Here is an 18,135-nt window from a genome sequence, read left to right on the forward strand (position 1 = left end):
GGTTTAAAACAGAGCTTAAGAATTGCATCAAATTTATAAAAAAGGGCGAAAACCACATGTGGCTCAAAATTGAGAGGGGGATTATCTCTAACACCCAAGATGTTTTCATTTGCACACTCTATATCCCCCCGACAGATTCCCCGTACTTCAAAGAGGACACCTTCACAGAATCACAGAAACCCCACAGTGCAGATAGAGGCCATTTCGGCCCATCGAGCCTGCACCGACACATATCCCACCCGATCCCCGTAACCCCTACACATATCCCACCCTATCCCCGTAACCCCACGTATTTAATCCCCCTAACACTAAGGGTCAATTTATCATAGCCAATCAACCTAACCTGCACATCTTTGGACTGTGGGAGGAAACCGGAGCACCCGGAGGAAACCCACGCAAACACAGGGAGAATGTGCAAACTCCACACAGACAGTCACCCGAGGCCGGATTCGAACCCGGGTCCCTGGCGCTGTGAGGCAACAGTGCTAACCACTATGCCACCGTGCTTCTCCAACATTGAGAGGGAGATGGTCCAATTCCAGGCCCAGGGGAACATGTTGATCTGTGGTGACCTCAATTCAAGAACTGGCGAAGAACCAGACTTCACCAATAATCAGGGAAACAATTACATATTCGGGAATAACCACTTCGATATCCCTTCCCATCCATACAGGCATAACTGCGACAAGCAGACAAATACCAACGGAAAACAGCTCCTGCAGCTCTGTTGAAGCCTGGGTCTGTACATTGTCATAAGAACATAAGAACATAAGAAATAGGAGCAGGAGTAGGCCAATCGGCCCCTCGAGCCTGCTCCGCCATTCAATAAGATCATGGCTGATCTGATCCTAACCTCAAATCTTCTATCACTCTCCATCCACCCAAACCCATGTGATCTCCCGGGAGAGGCGAAAAACCAGATAAAAGACCCAATGGCCAATTTGGGAGAAAAAAATCTGGGAAATTCCTCTCCGACCCATCTAGGCGATCGAAATTCTTCCAGGAGATCACTCTGTCCCTATATTTTCTACAGTACTTACCTTCTGTAAAGGCGATCTCCACCCCAGCCAGGAACAGGAATAAAACCATCTCCTGAAATCTAACACAGAATTAGAACACAGTAGGAGCAGAACCAGGCTACACGGCCCCTGGGCCCACTCCACTACCCACAGGGCCATGACCATTCCGAACCCAGACTCATGTCCAATTTCCTGCCCGCTCCCCGTAACCCTTAATTCCCTTTACTTCTAGGAAACTATCTATTTCTGTTTTAAATTTATTTAATGATGTAGCTTCCACAGCTTTCTGGGGCAGCAAATTCCACAAACCTACCACCCTCTGAGTGAAGAAGTTTCTCCTCATCTCAGTTTTGAATGAGCAGCCCCTTATTTTAAGATTATGCCCCCTAGTTCTAGTTTCACCCATCATTGGGAACATCCTCACCGCATCCACCCGATCAAGCCCCTTCACAATCTTATATGTTTCAATAAGATCGCCTCTCATTCTTCTGAACTCCAATGAGTAGAGTCCCAATCTACTCAACCTCTCCTCATATGACCACCCCCTCATCCCCGGGATTAACCGAGTGAACCTTCTTTGTACTGACTCGAGAGCAAGTATGTCTTTTCTTAAGTATGGACACCAAAACTGTATGCAGTATTTCAGGTGCGGCCTCACCAATACCTTGTACAACTGCAGCAATACCTCCCTGTTTTTATATTCTATCCCCCTAGCAATAAAAGCCAACATTCCATTGGCCTTCTTAATCACTTGCTGCACCTGCATACTAACTTTTTGAGTTTCGTGCACCAGGACCCCCAGATCCCTTTGTACTACAGTACTTTCCAGTTTCTTGCCATTAAGATAATAACTTGCTCTATGATTTTTCCTGCCAAAGTGCATAACCTCACACTTTCCAGTATTGTATTCCATCTGCCAAATCTCTGCCCACTTACTTAGCCTGTCTATGTCCCTTTGCAGGTTTTTTATGTCCTCCTCACTCACTACTTTCCGTCCCATCTTTGTATCATCTGCAAACTTTGATATGTTACACTCGGTCCCCTCCTCCAAATCGTTAATATAGATTGTAAAGAGTTGGGGACCCAGCACTGACCCCTGCGGAACACCACTAGTTACTGGTTGCCAATCTGAGAACGAACCATTTATCCCAACTCTCTGCTTTCTGTTAGAGAGCCAATCCTCCACCCACGCCAGAATATTACCCCCAATCCCGTGATTTTTTATCTTGAGCAATAATCTTTTGTGTGGCACCTTGTCAAATGCCTTTTGGAAGTCTAAATACACTACGTCCACTGGTTCCCCTTTATCCACCCTGTATGTTACTTCCTCAAAAAACTCAAGCAAATTTGTTAAACATGACTTCCCCTTCATGAAACCATGCTGAGTTTGCCCTATTAAATTATGTTTATCCAAATGTCCCGTTACTGTCTCCTTAATAATGGACTCTAACATTTTACCAACCACAGATGTTAGGCTAACAGGTCTATAGTTTCCAGTCTTCTGCCTACTACCCTTTTTAAATAAGGGTGTTACATTAGCAGTTTTCAATGGTAGGTTCATGGTAGACCTCCTAGGAAGATCGACCTATTGCTCACCTCTTTGCTGTAGCACCGTAGACTATATCATTACAGATTTGGACCCATCCTCTTTCAGAGCATTCACAGTCAAACCACAAACAACACTGTCAGACCACAGTCAAATTACTATGTATCTTAAAAAGACAGAAACAACCAACACAGAAACACAACCCAGTAAGCTGTACAACACCAAAAAATCGTACAGATGGGCCAAAAACAGCATGGAAAAATACCAGAAAGCAATTAGCAATCAATCAACTCAAGCTCTCTTGGACACCTTTCTGGATAACATATACACTCACAATAAAGAAGGCGTATACCAGGCCGTGAATAACCTAAACAATATTTTTGATAATTTGGCAACAAGGTCAAACTTGAAAGCTCGCAAGAACAAACCCAAAACAAAAAACTATGAAAAATGGTTTGACCCAGATTGCCATAACATGAGGAAAAAACTTAGAAAAATATCAAACCAAAAACACAGACATCCAGAAAATGAGGAATTACGCCTTACTTATTGTCAGACACTAACACAATACAGAAACACACTCAGAACCAAAAAAGAGCATTATATTAAGAATACACTCAGCTCCATTGAGGAATCCATTGATTCCAATTGTTTCTGGGACAACTGGAATACATTACACAAAAAACAACACGACGAATTGGCCATTCAAAATGGAGACACATGGGAAAACCACTTTGAAAAATTACACCAGAAAAACACACTAAGGCCAGAGCAACACCAAATATGCAAAAAACTGGAAAAGCTCGAAATGGCCATAAAAGATAACCAAAACCCGCTAGACTCCATAATAACAGAAAAAGAACTATTTGAAAAACTCAAGGACCTGCGACCAGGAAAAGCTTGCGGGGCAGACGATAAAATGAAACTGGCTATCCTAAAACTCTTCAACTTGGTTCTGAGTGTCGGTTACTTCCCTGATATCTGGAACAAAGGACTCATAACGCCCATATACAAAAGTGGGGACAAAGTCGACCCAAATAACTATCGAGGCATCTGTGTAAACAGTAACCTGGGGAAGGTATTCTGTAGTATCATAAACCAAAGACTTATAAACTTCCTTGAGGAGCACAATGTCTTGAGTAAAAGCCAAATTGGATTCCTGCCAAACTATAGAACATCAGATCATATCTTTACCCTACAGACCCTAATTGACAAACACGTTCATCAAAACAAAAGCAAAATCTACGCATGCTTTATAGATTTCCAGAAGGCTTTCGATTCCATCTGGCACGACGGTTTATTCCTGAAACTTATCAAAAGCGGGGTAGGGGGAAAAACATATGTTGTAATTAAATCAATGTATACAAACAACAAATGTGCAGTTAAAATTGGAGACAAACAAACAGGGGCGGGGGGTGACGCAGGGCTCACCAATCTCACCGACACCCTTTAATATTTACATAAATGAATTGGCAAAACTACTTGAACAATCTACAGCACCCGGCCTCACCCTATATGAATCCAAGGTTAAATTCCTCCTCTATGCAGATGACCTGGTTCTGCTGTCACCAACTAAGGAGGGTCTACAGCAGAACCTGGATCTGCTGGAGTCGTACTGCCAGACTTGGGCCCTGACAATAAATCGCCAAAAAAACCAAAATCCTTGTGTTCCAGCAAATATCCAGACATCAGGGACCCAAAATAAATTTCACACTAGGAACAACCAAAATTGAACAAACCACTAACTACACATACTTGGGCTTAAAAATCAGTTCTACGGGAAATTTCCACCTGGCTGTGAATGAACTGAAAGAGAAAGCAAGAAGGGCTTTCTATGCCATTAAAAAATCATTCCAAATAGAAATCCCAATTAGCATTTGGCTCAAAATTTTCAAATCAGTAATTGAACCAATTGCACTCTATGGCAGTGAGGTGTGGGGACCGCTAACACAACAAGAATTTGCAAAATGGGACAAACACCCAATTGAGATCCTACATGCAGAATTCTGTAAAAGTATCCTCCGGACTCAAAGGAAAACCGTAAACAATGCATGCAGGGCAGAACTAGGCCAATATCCATTAATAATCACTATCCAAAAAAGAGCCACCAAATTTTGGAAACACCTAGAAATGAGCAACCCCCAATGCTATCATTACGAAGCCCTGAAATGCCAAGAGAGGACCATAAAGAAGAATACCCTCAGTCAACTAGTCCTGGGACTCAGTGAAGTAACTACTAACACGACTAACAATAACCAGCCCCAGGACAGTGACAGCGTAACACAAAGAATTCGACCCAACACAATCGTCGCTAAGCAAAAGGAAAAATATCTGTCATATTGGGCAGAAACAACAAAAACCCAAAGCAAACTCAATTGCTACTTGGCCCTAAACAGACAATACAACATGGTTGATTACCTGACCATGGTAAAGGATAGCAAACTGAGAAAAACCTTGACAATGTACAGACTTAGTGAACATAGCCTGGCGATCGAAAAAGGTAGACACAGGCAGACTCGGCTACCAAGAGAGGACAGGATATGCTCTCACTGCAGTCAGGGAGTGGTGGAGACAGAGATGCACTTCCTCACAGCTTGTAGAAAATATCAGGGCATAAGGGAGAATTTCTACCCAAAATTCACAAAGATATGCCCGGAATTCAGAAATTTGAATGACGACCAAAAACTCCCATACCTACTAGGTAAAGAGAGAAATTGTGTAACATTAGCGGCACACTATGTTACAGCTTGCCATAAACAGAGGGACAACCACTAAATATAAGAAAAGAGTATATATAAATTATATGAATGTATATTTATACACTCAGGGATATATCTGTTTATACACTGTATGGATAGATCTGTATTTTTGTGTACAAACATGAATGTTTTTCGATGCTTTGGCAACATAAGATGTAACTTGTCATGCCAATAAAGCGATTTGAATTGAATTGAATTAAATTGGGAGGGGGGGAGAGGCAGAGAGAGGGAGGGGGGAGAGAGAGAGGGAGGGGGGAGAGAGACAGAGAGAGGGAGGGGGGTGAGAGACAGAGAGAGGGGGGAGAGACAGAGAGAGGGAGGGGGGGAGAGGCAGAGAGAGGGGGGGAGAGAGAGAGGGAGGGGGTAGAGAGACAGAGAGAGGGAGGGGGAGAGAGGCAGAGAGAGGGAGGGGGGGAGGCAGAGAGAGGGAGGGGGAGAGAGAGGGGGGGGAGAGAGAGAGGGAGGGGGAGAGGGGGAGGGAGAGAGGGAGGGGGGAGAGAGAGAGGGAGGGGGGAGAGAGAGAGGGAGGGGGGAGAGAGAGAGGGGGGAGAGAGAGACAGAGGGAGGGGGGAGAGTCAGAGGGAGGGGGGGAGAGACAGAGGGAGGGACCCCAGACTTCATAGATGAAACTAAAGATCTAGATATTATCATTTTACAGGAAACTTGGTATAGAGGAGAAGGACACACTGGCCGTCCCCAAGGGTACACAGAGCTGGTGGTCCCCTCCAATAAATTACCAGGAGTAACCCAAGGCAGGGACTCTGGAGGCATACTGATTTGGTTTAAAACAGAGCTTAAGAATTGCATCAAATTTATAAAAAAGGGCGAAAACCACATGTGGCTCAAAATTGAGAGGGGGATTATCTCTAACACTCAAGATGTTTTCATTTGCACACTCTATATCCCCCCAATGGAATCCCCGTACTTTAAAGAGGACACCTTCTCCAACATTGAGAGGGAGATTATCCAATTCCAGGCCCAGGGGAACGTGTTGATCTGTGGTGACCTCAATTCAAGAACTGGCGAAGAACCAGACTTCACCAATAATCAGGGAAACAATTACATATTCGGGAATAACCACTTCGATATCCCTTCCCATCCATACAGGCATAACTGTGACAAACAGACAAATACTAACGGAAAACAGCTCCTGCAGCTCTGTCGAAGCCTGGGTCTGTACATTGTCAATGGTAGGTTCATGGGAGACCTCCTAGGAAGATCGATCTATTGCTCACCTCTTGGCTGTAGCACCGTAGACTATATGATTACAGATTTGGACCCATCCTCTTTCAGAGCATTCACAGTCAAACCACAAACAACACTGTCAGACCACAGTCAAATTACTATGTATCTTAAAAAGACAGAAACAACCAACACAGAAACACAACCCAGTAAGCTGTACAACACCAAAAAATCGTACAGATGGGCCAAAAACAGCATGGAAAAATACCAGAAAGCAATTAGCAATCAATCAACTCAAGCTCTCTTGGACACCTTTCTGGAAACCATATACACTCACAATAAAGAAGGCGTAAACCGGGCAGTGAATAACCTAAACAATATTTTTGATAATTTGGCAACAAGGTCAAACTTGAAAGCTCGCAAGAACAAACCCAAAACAAAAAACTATGAAAAATGGTTTGACCCAGATTGCCATAACATGAGGAAAAAACTTAGAAAAATATCAAACCAAAAACACAGACATCCAGAAAATGAGGAATTACGCCTTACTTATTGTCAGACACTAACACAATACAGAAACACACTCAGAACCAAAAAAGAGCATTATATTAAGAATACACTCAGCTCCATTGAGGAATCCATTGATTCCAATTGTTTCTGGGACAACTGGAATACATTACACAAAAAACAACACGACGAATTGGCCATTCAAAATGGAGACATATGGGAAAACCACTTTGAAAAATTACACCAGAGAAACACACTAAGGCCAGAGCAACACCAAATATGCAAAAAACTGGAAAAGCTCGAAATGGCCATAAAAGATAACCAAAACCCGCTAGACTCCATAATAACAGAAAAAGAACTATTTGAAAAACTCAAGGACCTGCGACCAGGAAAAGCTTGCGGGGCAGACGATAAAATGAAACTGGCTATCCTAAAACTCTTCAACTTGGTTCTGAGTGTCGGTTACTTCCCTGATATCTGGAACAAAGGACTCATAACGCCCATATACAAAAGTGGGGACAAAGTCGACCCAAATAACTATCGAGGCATCTGTGTAAACAGTAACCTGGGGAAGGTATTCTGTAGTATCATAAACCAAAGACTTATAAACTTCCTTGAGGAGCACAATGTCTTGAGTAAAAGCCAAATTGGATTCCTGCCAAACTATAGAACATCAGATCATATCTTTACCCTACAGACCCTAATTGACAAACACGTTCATCAAAACAAAAGCAAAATCTACGCATGCTTTATAGATTTCCAGAAGGCTTTCGATTCCATCTGGCACGACGGTTTATTCCTGAAACTTATCAAAAGCGGGGTAGGGGGAAAAACATATGTTGTAATTAAATCAATGTATACAAACAACAAATGTGCAGTTAAAATTGGAGACAAACAAACAGGGGCGGGGGGTGACGCAGGGCTCGCCAATCTCACCGACACTCTTTAATATTTACATAAATGAATTGGCAAAACTACTTGAACAATCTACAGCACCCGGCCTCACCCTATATGAATCCAAGGTTAAATTCCTCCTCTATGCAGATGACCTGGTTCTGCTGTCACCAACTAAGGAGGGTCTACAGCAGAACCTGGATCTGCTGGAGTCGTACTGCCAGACTTGGGCCCTGACAATAAATCGCCAAAAAAACCAAAATCCTTGTGTTCCAGCAAATATCCAGACATCAGGGACCCAAAATAAATTTCACACTAGGAACAACCAAAATTGAACAAACCACTAACTACACATACTTGGGCTTAAAAATCAGTTCTACAGGAAATTTCCACCTGGCTGTGAATGAACTGAAAGAGAAAGCAAGAAGGGCTTTCTATGCCATTAAAAAATCATTCCAAATAGAAATCCCAATTAGCATTTGGCTCAAAATTTTCAAATCAGTAATTGAACCAATTGCACTCTATGGCAGTGAGGTGTGGGGACCGCTAACACAACAAGAATTTGCAAAATGGGACAAACACCCAATTGAGATCCTACATGCAGAATTCTGTAAAAGTATCCTCCGGACTCAAAGGAAAACCGTAAACAATGCATGCAGGGCAGAACTAGGCCAATATCCATTAATAATCACTATCCAAAAAAGAGCCACCAAATTTTGGAAACACCTAGAAATGAGCAACCCCCAATGCTATCATTACGAAGCCCTGAAATGCCAAGAGAGGACCATAAAGAAGAATACCCTCAGTCAACTAGTCCTGGGACTCAGTGAAGTAACTACTAACACTACTAACAATAACCAGCCCCAGGACAGTGACAGCGTAACACAAAGAATTCGACCCAACACAATCGTCGCTAAGCAAAAGGAAAAATATCTGTCATATTGGGCAGAAACAACAAAAACCCAAAGCAAACTCAATTGCTACTTGGCCCTAAACAGACAATACAACATGGTTGATTACCTGACCATGGTAAAGGATAGCAAACTGAGAAAAACCTTGACAATGTACAGACTTAGTGAACATAACCTGGCGATCGAAAAAGGTAGACACAGGCAGACTCGGCTACCAAGAGAGGACAGGATATGCTCTCACTGCAGTCAGGGAGTGGTGGAGACAGAGATGCACTTCCTCACAGCTTGTAGAAAATATCAGGGCATAAGGGAGAATTTCTACCCAAAATTCACAAAGATATGCCCGGAATTCAGAAATTTGAATGACGACCAAAAACTCCCATACCTACTAGGGAAGGAGAGAAATTGTGTAACATTAGCGGCACACTATGTTACAGCTTGCCATAAACAGAGGGACAACCACTAAATATAAGAAAAGAGTATATATAAATTATATGAATGTATATTTATACACTCAGGGATATATCTGTTTATACACTGTATGGATAGATCTGTATTTTTGTGTACAAACATGAATGTTTTTCGATGCTTTGGCAACATAAGATGTAACTTGTCATGCCAATAAAGCGATTTGAATTGAATTGAATTGAATTAAATTGGGAGGGGGGGGAGAGAGAGAGGGAGGGGGGAGAGAGACAGAGAGTGGGAGGGGTGTGAGAGACAGAGAGAGGGGGGAGAGACAGAGAGAGGGAGGGGGGAGAGGCAGAGAGAGGGGGGGGAGAGAGAGAGGGAGGGGGTAGAGAGACAGAGAGAGGGAGGGGGAGAGAGGCAGAGAGAGGGAGGGGGGGAGGCAGAGAGAGGGAGGGGGGAGAGAGAGGGGGGGAGAGAGAGAGGGAGGGGGGAGAGGGGGAGGGAGAGAGGGAGGGGGGAGAGAGAGAGGGAGGGGGGGAGAGAGAGAGGGAGGGGGGGGAGAGAGAGAGGGAGGGGGGAGAGTGAGAGGGGGGAGAGAGAGACAGAGGGAGGGGGGAGAGTCAGAGGGAGGGGGGGAGAGACAGAGGGAGGGACCCCAGAGTTCATAGATGAAACTAAAGATCTGGATATTATCATTTTACAGGAAACTTGGTATAGAGGAGGATGACACACTGGCGATCCCCAAGGGTACACAGAGCTGGTGGTCCCCTCCAATAAATTACCAGGAGTAACCCAAGGCAGGGACTCTGGAGGCATACTGATTTGGTTTAAAACAGAGCTTAAGAATTGCATCAAATTTATAAAAAAGGGCGAAAACCACATGTGGCTCAAAATTGAGAGGGGGATTATCTCTAACACTCAAGATGTTTTCATTTGCACACTCTATATCCCCCCAATGGAATCCCCGTACTTTAAAGAGGACACCTTCTCCAACATTGAGAGGGAGATTATCCAATTCCAGGCCCAGGGGAACGTGTTGATCTGTGGTGACCTCAATTCAAGAACTGGCGAAGAACCAGACTTCACCAATAATCAGGGAAACAATTACATATTCGGGAATAACCACATCGATATCCCTTCCCATCCATACAGGCATAACTGTGACAAACAGACAAATACTAACGGAAAACAGCTCCTGCAGCTCTGTCGAAGCCTGGGTCTGTACATTGTCAATGGTAGGTTCATGGGAGACCTCCTAGGAAGATCGATCTATTGCTCACCTCTTGGCTGTAGCATCGTAGACTATATGATTATGGATTTGGACCCATCCTCTTTCAGAGCATTCACAGTCAAACCACAAACAACACTGTCAGACCACAGTCAAATTACTATGTATCTTAAAAAGACAGAAACAACCAACACAGAAACACAACCCAGTAAGCTGTACAACACCAAAAAATTGTACAGATGGGCCAAAAACAGCATGGAAAAATACCAGAAAGCAATTAGCAATCAATCAACTCAAGCTCTCTTGGACACCTTTCTGGAAACCATATACACTCACAATAAAGAAGGCGTAAACCGGGCAGTGAATAACCTAAACAATATTTTTGATAATTTGGCAACAAGGTCAAACTTGAAAGCTCGCAAGAACAAACCCAAAGCAAAAAACTATGAAAAATGATTTGACCCAGATTGCCATAACATGAGGAAAAAACTTAGAAAAATATCAAACCAAAAACACAGACATCCAGAAAACGAGGAATTACACCTTACTTATTGTCAGACACTAACACAATACAGAAACACACTCAGAACAAAAAAAGAGCATTATATTAAGAATACACTCAGCTCCATTGAGGAATCCATTGATTCCAATTGTTTCTGGGACAACTAGAATACATTACACAAAAAACAACACGACGAATTGGCCATTCAAAATGGAGACACATGGGAAAACCACTTTGAAAAATTACACCAGAAAAACACACTAAGGCCAGAGCAACACCAAATATGCAAAAAACTGGAAAAGCTCGAAATGGCCATAAAAGATAACCAAAACCTGCTAGACTCCATAATAACAGAAAAAGAACTATTTGAAAAACTCAAGGACCTGCGACCAGGAAAAGCTTGCGGGGCAGACGGCATACTAAGCGAGATGATTAAACACACAGACGATAAAATGAAACTGGCTATCCTAAAACTCTTCAACTTGGTTCTGAGTGTCGGTTACTTCCCTGATATCTGGAACAAAGGACTCATAACGCCCATATACAAAAGTGGGGACAAAGTCGACCCAAATAACTATCGAGGCATCTGTGTAAACAGTAACCTGGGGAAGGTATTCTGTAGTATCATAAACCAAAGACTTATAAACTTCCTTGAGGAGCACAATGTCTTGAGTAAAAGCCAAATTGGATTCTTACCTAATTATAGAACATCGGATCATATCTTCACCCTACACACCCTAATTGACAAACATGTTCACCAAAACAAAAGCAAAATTTTTGCCTGCTTTATAGATTTCCAGAAGGCTTTCGATTCTATTTGGCACGACGGCCTATTCTTGAAACTTATTGAAAGCGGTGTAGGGGGAAAAACATATGATGTAATTAAATCAATGTATACAAACAATAAATGTGCAGTTAAAATTGGAGACAAACAAACAAAATACTTCACACAGGGGCGTGGCGTGGCGCAGGGCTCGCCCATCTCACCGACACTCTTTAATATTTACATAAATGAATTGGCAAAACTACTTGAACAATCTACAGCACCTGGCCTCGCCCTATATGACTCCAAGGTTAAATTCCTCCTCTATGCAGATGACCTGGTTCTGCTCTCACCAACTGAGGAGGGTCTACAGCAGAACCTGGATCTGTTAGAGTCGTTCTGTCAGACCTGGGCCCTGACAATAAACTCCCAAAAAACCAAAGTTCTGGTGTTCTGGCAAAGATCCAGACATCAGGGACACAGAACAAATTTCACACTAGGAACAACTAAAATTGAACAAACTACAAACTACACATACTTAGGCTTAAAAATCAGTTCTACGGGAAATTTTCATCTGGCTGTGAATGAACTGAAAGAGAAAGCAAGAAGGGCTTTCTATGCCATTAAAAAGTCAATCCAAATAGAAATCCCAATTGGCATTTGGCTCAAAATTTTTAAATCAGTAATTGAACCAATTGCACTCTATGGCAGTGAGGTGTGGGGTCCGCTAACACAACAAGAATTTGCAAAATGGGACAAACACCCAATTGAGATCCTACATGCAGAATTCTGTAAAAGTATCCTCCGGACTCAGAGGAAAATCGCAAACAATGCATGCAGGGCAGAACTAGGCCAATATCCACTACTAATTAATATCCAAAAAAGAGCCATCAAATTTTGGAAACACCTAAAAATGAGCAACCCCCACTGCTATCATTACGAAGCCCTGAAATGCCAAGAGAGGATCATAAAGAAGAGTCCCCTCAGTCAACTAGTCCTGGGACTCAGTGAAGTAACTACTAACACTACTAATAATAACCAGCTCCAGGACAGTGACATCGTAGCACAGAGAATTCGACCCAACACAATTGTCACTAAACAAAAGGAAAAATATCTGACCTATTGGACAGAAACAACAAAAACCCAAAACAAACTCGATTGCGACTTGGCCCTAAACAGACAATACACCATGGCCGAATACCTGACCACGGTAAAAGATAGCAAATTAAGAAAAAGCTTGACTATGTACAGACTTAGTGAGCATAGCCTCGCCATCGAAAAAGGCAGACACAGACAGACCCGGCTGCCAAGAGAGGACAGGATATGCTCTCACTGCAGTCAGGGAGTGGTGGAGACAGAGATGCACTTCCTCACAGCTTGTGGAAACTATCAGGACATAAGGGGGAATTTCTACCCAAAATTCATAAAAATATGCCCTGAATTCAAAAATTTGAATGAAGACCAAAAACTCCCATACCTACTAGGGGAACAGAGAAATTGCGTAACCTTAGCAGCAAACTATGTTACAGCTTGCCATTAGCAGAGGGACAACCACTAAACCTAAGAAAGATTCTATGCAAATTATGAGTGTATATTTATACACACAGGGAGGAGGTCCAGCATCTCGTGAAGTGGTGCGCTGATAACAACCTGGCCCTTAACACCAAGAAAACAAAAGAAATCATTGTGGACTTCAGGAAGTCCAAAGGCGGAAGTCACACCCCCATCCACATCAATGGGGCTGTGGTGGAAAGGGTGGACAGTTTTGTAGTGTATGTAACCTGTACCACCTTAAGAGACTACCTTAAGGTGATGAACTACTTTCTGATGGCTCCTGTATATTGTAGTACCGGTGGTGACCACACCGGTATATAAACCCTGTGGAGCAGTTTGTATTTCAGTTCAGCCCTGACCCTCAATTACTAAAGACCTGTTTAAGTATTCTGTTGTCTGTGTCCAGTTATTCAGCATAACTACATTTGGAAAACACAGACTCAACAGTGGCGACGAGTCTGATCGTACCTAGCGGCAGTTGTGCATCCAAGGAAGCTTCGTCCTCAGAACGGGCGTCGAAAAGGGGCATCCGCCCTCATCATCCTGCTGAGCACCGCATCGCACGGGAGGCATCGAGAACCCGGTTTGGATTTGCTGGCCATGAAGTCCACCATCAGCAACAGGCAGTGATCATCCCTTCTACGACAGCGGCGGGTAAGCCCGATCTAGCGACACGGAGAGAAAGTGGGCCGAGTTGTCAGTGGGAGAAGGGGAGGGAAACCGAAGAAAAGGGCGGAGAACACGACCGCAGCCAGTGAAAAGGGCCGGACTGCAATCGGGCAGAGACGCGCAGCAGTCAGAAAAGTGTTAATGTCCACGAGGACCGCGGGAGCGGCGGGGAACAAGAGCAGCAGCATCGGGGGAAATAAGGACCGCTGGGAGGCGAGAACGGCAACAGCGCGGTAATCGCCATTTTAGTCGGCGGGGGAAGAAGATAAGCGTGGGAAAAGCCGCCAAGCACGGGAAGCCGCCATTTTGGAAAAATAAATAAAATAAAGGAAACTCAACAAGATGCCAAAAACGGGTAACATCACTGCTTTTGATAGCGATGTAGAAGATTGGACCACTTATGTGGAACGCGTTGAAGTTTACTGTACAGCGAATGAGGTACCGGAGGATAAGAAAGCACTGACCATATTAAACTCGATGGGTGCGAAGATGTACAGGTTATTAAGGCACCTTGTAACACCAGATAAACCGGTAGGAAAGAGTTTCTCTGAGATTGTTACTATCCTGCAAGAGCATTTAAACCCCACGCCGCTGCTGATAGCGGAACGATTTAAATTTTACAAAAGAATTCAGCTTAAAGAGGAAAGCAACGCTGAATTCTTAATCGAACTGCGCAAGTTATCAAAGTACTGTCAGTTCGGTACAGGACTAGCAGACGCTCTGAGAGATAAGTTCGTGTGTGGGCTACTAAAGGAAGGAACCCAGAAGCGACTGCTAGAGGAAAAGGATCTTACGCTGGACAAAGCTTTCAGCATTGCAGCATAGCACGAGGCAGCAGCACGAGGCACTGCGGAAATGCAGCAAAGGCCATCGGAATTCAGCACCAATGAAATGGCATTGGGCGCAGCAAAGTGTTATCATTGCGGAAGGACAACGCATGATCAGAACCAGTGCTGGTTCAAAGATAAAGAATGCAGGAAATGTGGCAGACTTGGTCACATAGCGAAAGTATGCCGGTCAGGAAAGAAAACCAGCAACAAAAAGTCGCCGCAGGAGAAGTACAAGAAAGTACACAAGGTGACAGAGAACAGTTCGGATGAACAAAAGATGGATTCAGACTCCAGCAGTAAGGAACTGGGTTGTCTAAAAATACATAATGTGGGTAACACAGCAGACCACCAAACTATCTGGGTCATGCTTCGGATAGCAGGAGTCCAAGTGAAGATGGAATTGGACACTGGATCGGCATTGACGGTCATGAATAAGCAAGAGTACAAAAGGTTATGCTCACACATTCCCCTGAGGGATACGGAGATTGTATTGAAAACATACACGGGGCAAAGAGTATACCCCATCGGAAAGATAACGGTAAAGGTGGTCTACAATGGTAAAGAAAGTCAGGGAATGGACTTGTATGTGTTACCTGAGGGAGGTCCACCACTACTGGGACGGGAATGGATCCGGAGAATAAATATGGACTGGCATTCCTTACAAGCACTAACTGTAGATTCCTGTAAAGAAGACGATGTCAAACCTAAACGACTGTCCAAAATATTGGACGATGCTAAGGAGGTGTTCCAACAGGGACTGGGAACACTGAAAGGAATTACGGCAAACATCAAGGTTGAAGAACATGCAAACCCAAAATTTTTCAAAGCCAGACCGGTACCTTATGCGATATGACCTGCTGTGGAAGCAGAGCTGGAAGGGCTAGAACGTTCAGGAGTACTGTCAAAGGTGGACTGGAGCGAATGGGCCACGCCCATTGTTCCCGTCATGAAGCGTTCGTTGAGCAACAAGCCGGGGGAACCTGGGAAGGTTCGCATCTGTGGCGATTTCAAGATCACTGTTAATCCGGTTCTTCACACGGTGCAATATCCGCTTCCGCGGATTGAGGATATCTTTGCTTCGCTGTCTGGCGGGAAACACTTCACCAAGATAGACCTGGCGCAGGCGTACTTACAGATGGAAGTTGATGAAGCGTCACGCCAGTATCTCACGATCAACACACATAAGGGCTTATATCAGTATAATAGACTGGTTTTTGGAGTGGCATCGGCTCCAGCAATTTGGCAAAGGGCCATGGAGCAGGTATTACAGGAAATTCCAGGCACACAATGCTACCTGGACGACATTCTGATTACAGGAGATGATGATAAGGAACACCTCGCGAATTTGGAGCAGGTGCTCACCAGATTGAAAGAATATGGACTCAGAGTTAATCGCCAGAAATGTGAGTTCTTTCAGAAGCGAATCTCGTACTGCGGTCACGTCATTGACCAGGAGGGGCTTCATAAGTCACCTGACAAGATCGAAGCTGTTGTGAAATCTCCCGCTCCGGAAAATGTATCCCAGTTGAGGTCGTTCCTTGGGTTGATTAACTATTACCACAAGTTTCTTCCAAATTTATCCACGGTGTTACACCCGCTGAACACTCTTTTGCAAATGGGAGTACCATGGAAGTGGAGCGAGGACTGTAAGCGGGCTTTTCAAAAAAGCAAGGCACTGATCACCTCTAAGGAAGTGTTGGCTCACTTTAACCCAACGCTGCCTATTCATTTAGCTTGTGATGCTTCTCCATATGGTATCGGGGCAGTGCTCTCACATAAGTTGCCAAATGGCTTGGAAAGGCCAGTCGCGTTCGCATCCAGATCATTGACCTCCGCTGAGCGCAACTATGCTCAGATAGATAGGGAGGCTCTCAGCCTCGTGTGGGGAGTTAAGAAATTTAACCATTACCTGCAAGGCCAAAGGTTTACGCTGCTGACAGATCACCAGCCGTTGGTTTCCATCTTTAACCCTAAGAAGGGTGTTCCGGTTATGACGGCGCAGAGGCTTCAGAGATGGTCCCTTTTCCTAGGGGCACATCAATATGATATCGAATTCAAAGGTACAAAACAACATGGTAATGCTGATGGGCTGTCGCGCCTGCCACTACCTACAGCGGAAGAGGCACCGGCAGTTGACCCTGTCGAGATATTTCACTCGACCATCATCGAATGCTTACCAGTCACCAATGCGAGTATTGAGAGAGAGACCAGAAACGACCCGACACTGTCTCGGGTCTACGATTTGACAGTGAAGGGATGGCCAACACGTGGCGAACCACTGTTACCGGCATTCTCAGCCAGACGAGAGCAGCTGTCCGTATGTCAAGGAACATTGATGTATGGAACAAGGGTGATTATTCCTCCTAAATTAAGGGAGAGAGTTCTGAAGGAACTGCATGAAGGTCATCTGGGGGGAGTCAAGATGAAAGGCCTTGCTAGGGCTTATGTGTGGTGGCCAGGTATCGACAAACAAATAGAGGATCTGACTAAAAGCTGCTCAGGGTGCCAAAAAGTTCAAAATGCACCTCCAATTGCACCGCTGCATCCGTGGGAATGGCCTTCAACCCCATGGCAACGTGTGCATATCGACTTTGCAGGTCCATTCATGGATTCCATGTTTTTGATAGCGGTAGACGCACATTCTAAATGGCCAGAAGTGATTAAGATGTCGACCACTACCTCTGAAAAGACGATCGCAGTTCTAAGAACCATATTTGCAAGGAATGGGCTGCCGGAACAAATATGTTCAGACAACGGACCACAGTTCGTGTCAGAAGAATTCCAGAAATTCATGAAGAAGAATGGGGTGAAACACTATACATCTGCCCCATATCATCTGGCTACAAATGGGTTGGCCGAGAGATTTGTACAAACGTTCAAAAAGGCGATAAAGGCCATGAGCGAAGACCATATTCCACTACAACACAAGGTGGACAATTTCCTGATGGCATATCGAAACGCCACGCATGCAGTGACAAATCAAAGCCCTGCCATAATGTTCTATAACAGGAGGTTGCGGTCCCGATTGGATTTGTTAAAACCCAATGTGCGTAGGGAAGTTGAAAAATTCCAGCACGTAAATAACAAGGGCACTCGGAGTTTCGAAATAGGACAACCAGTGTTGGCCAGGGACTATAGGAATGATAAATGGCAATCCGGAACAATTCGTGCCCAACAAGGACCCTTGATGTACACGGTAGACGTTGGCGAGAACGTAATACGACATTATGCTGACCAACTTGTGGAATCGAGAACAAGGGTCGACCCCATGTCTACGGCAGAGACACCAGTTGAAGAAGTTATTGAGCCTGTAGCATCTACCTCAGACTCGAATGTACATGATGATGTTCAATCCATAGG

Source organism: Somniosus microcephalus, unplaced genomic scaffold (assembly GCF_052327205.1).
Source record: "Somniosus microcephalus isolate GS21.2 unplaced genomic scaffold, FLI_Smic_1.0 unresolved_chr1, whole genome shotgun sequence".
Classification (NCBI taxonomy): Eukaryota; Metazoa; Chordata; class Chondrichthyes; order Squaliformes; family Somniosidae; genus Somniosus; species Somniosus microcephalus.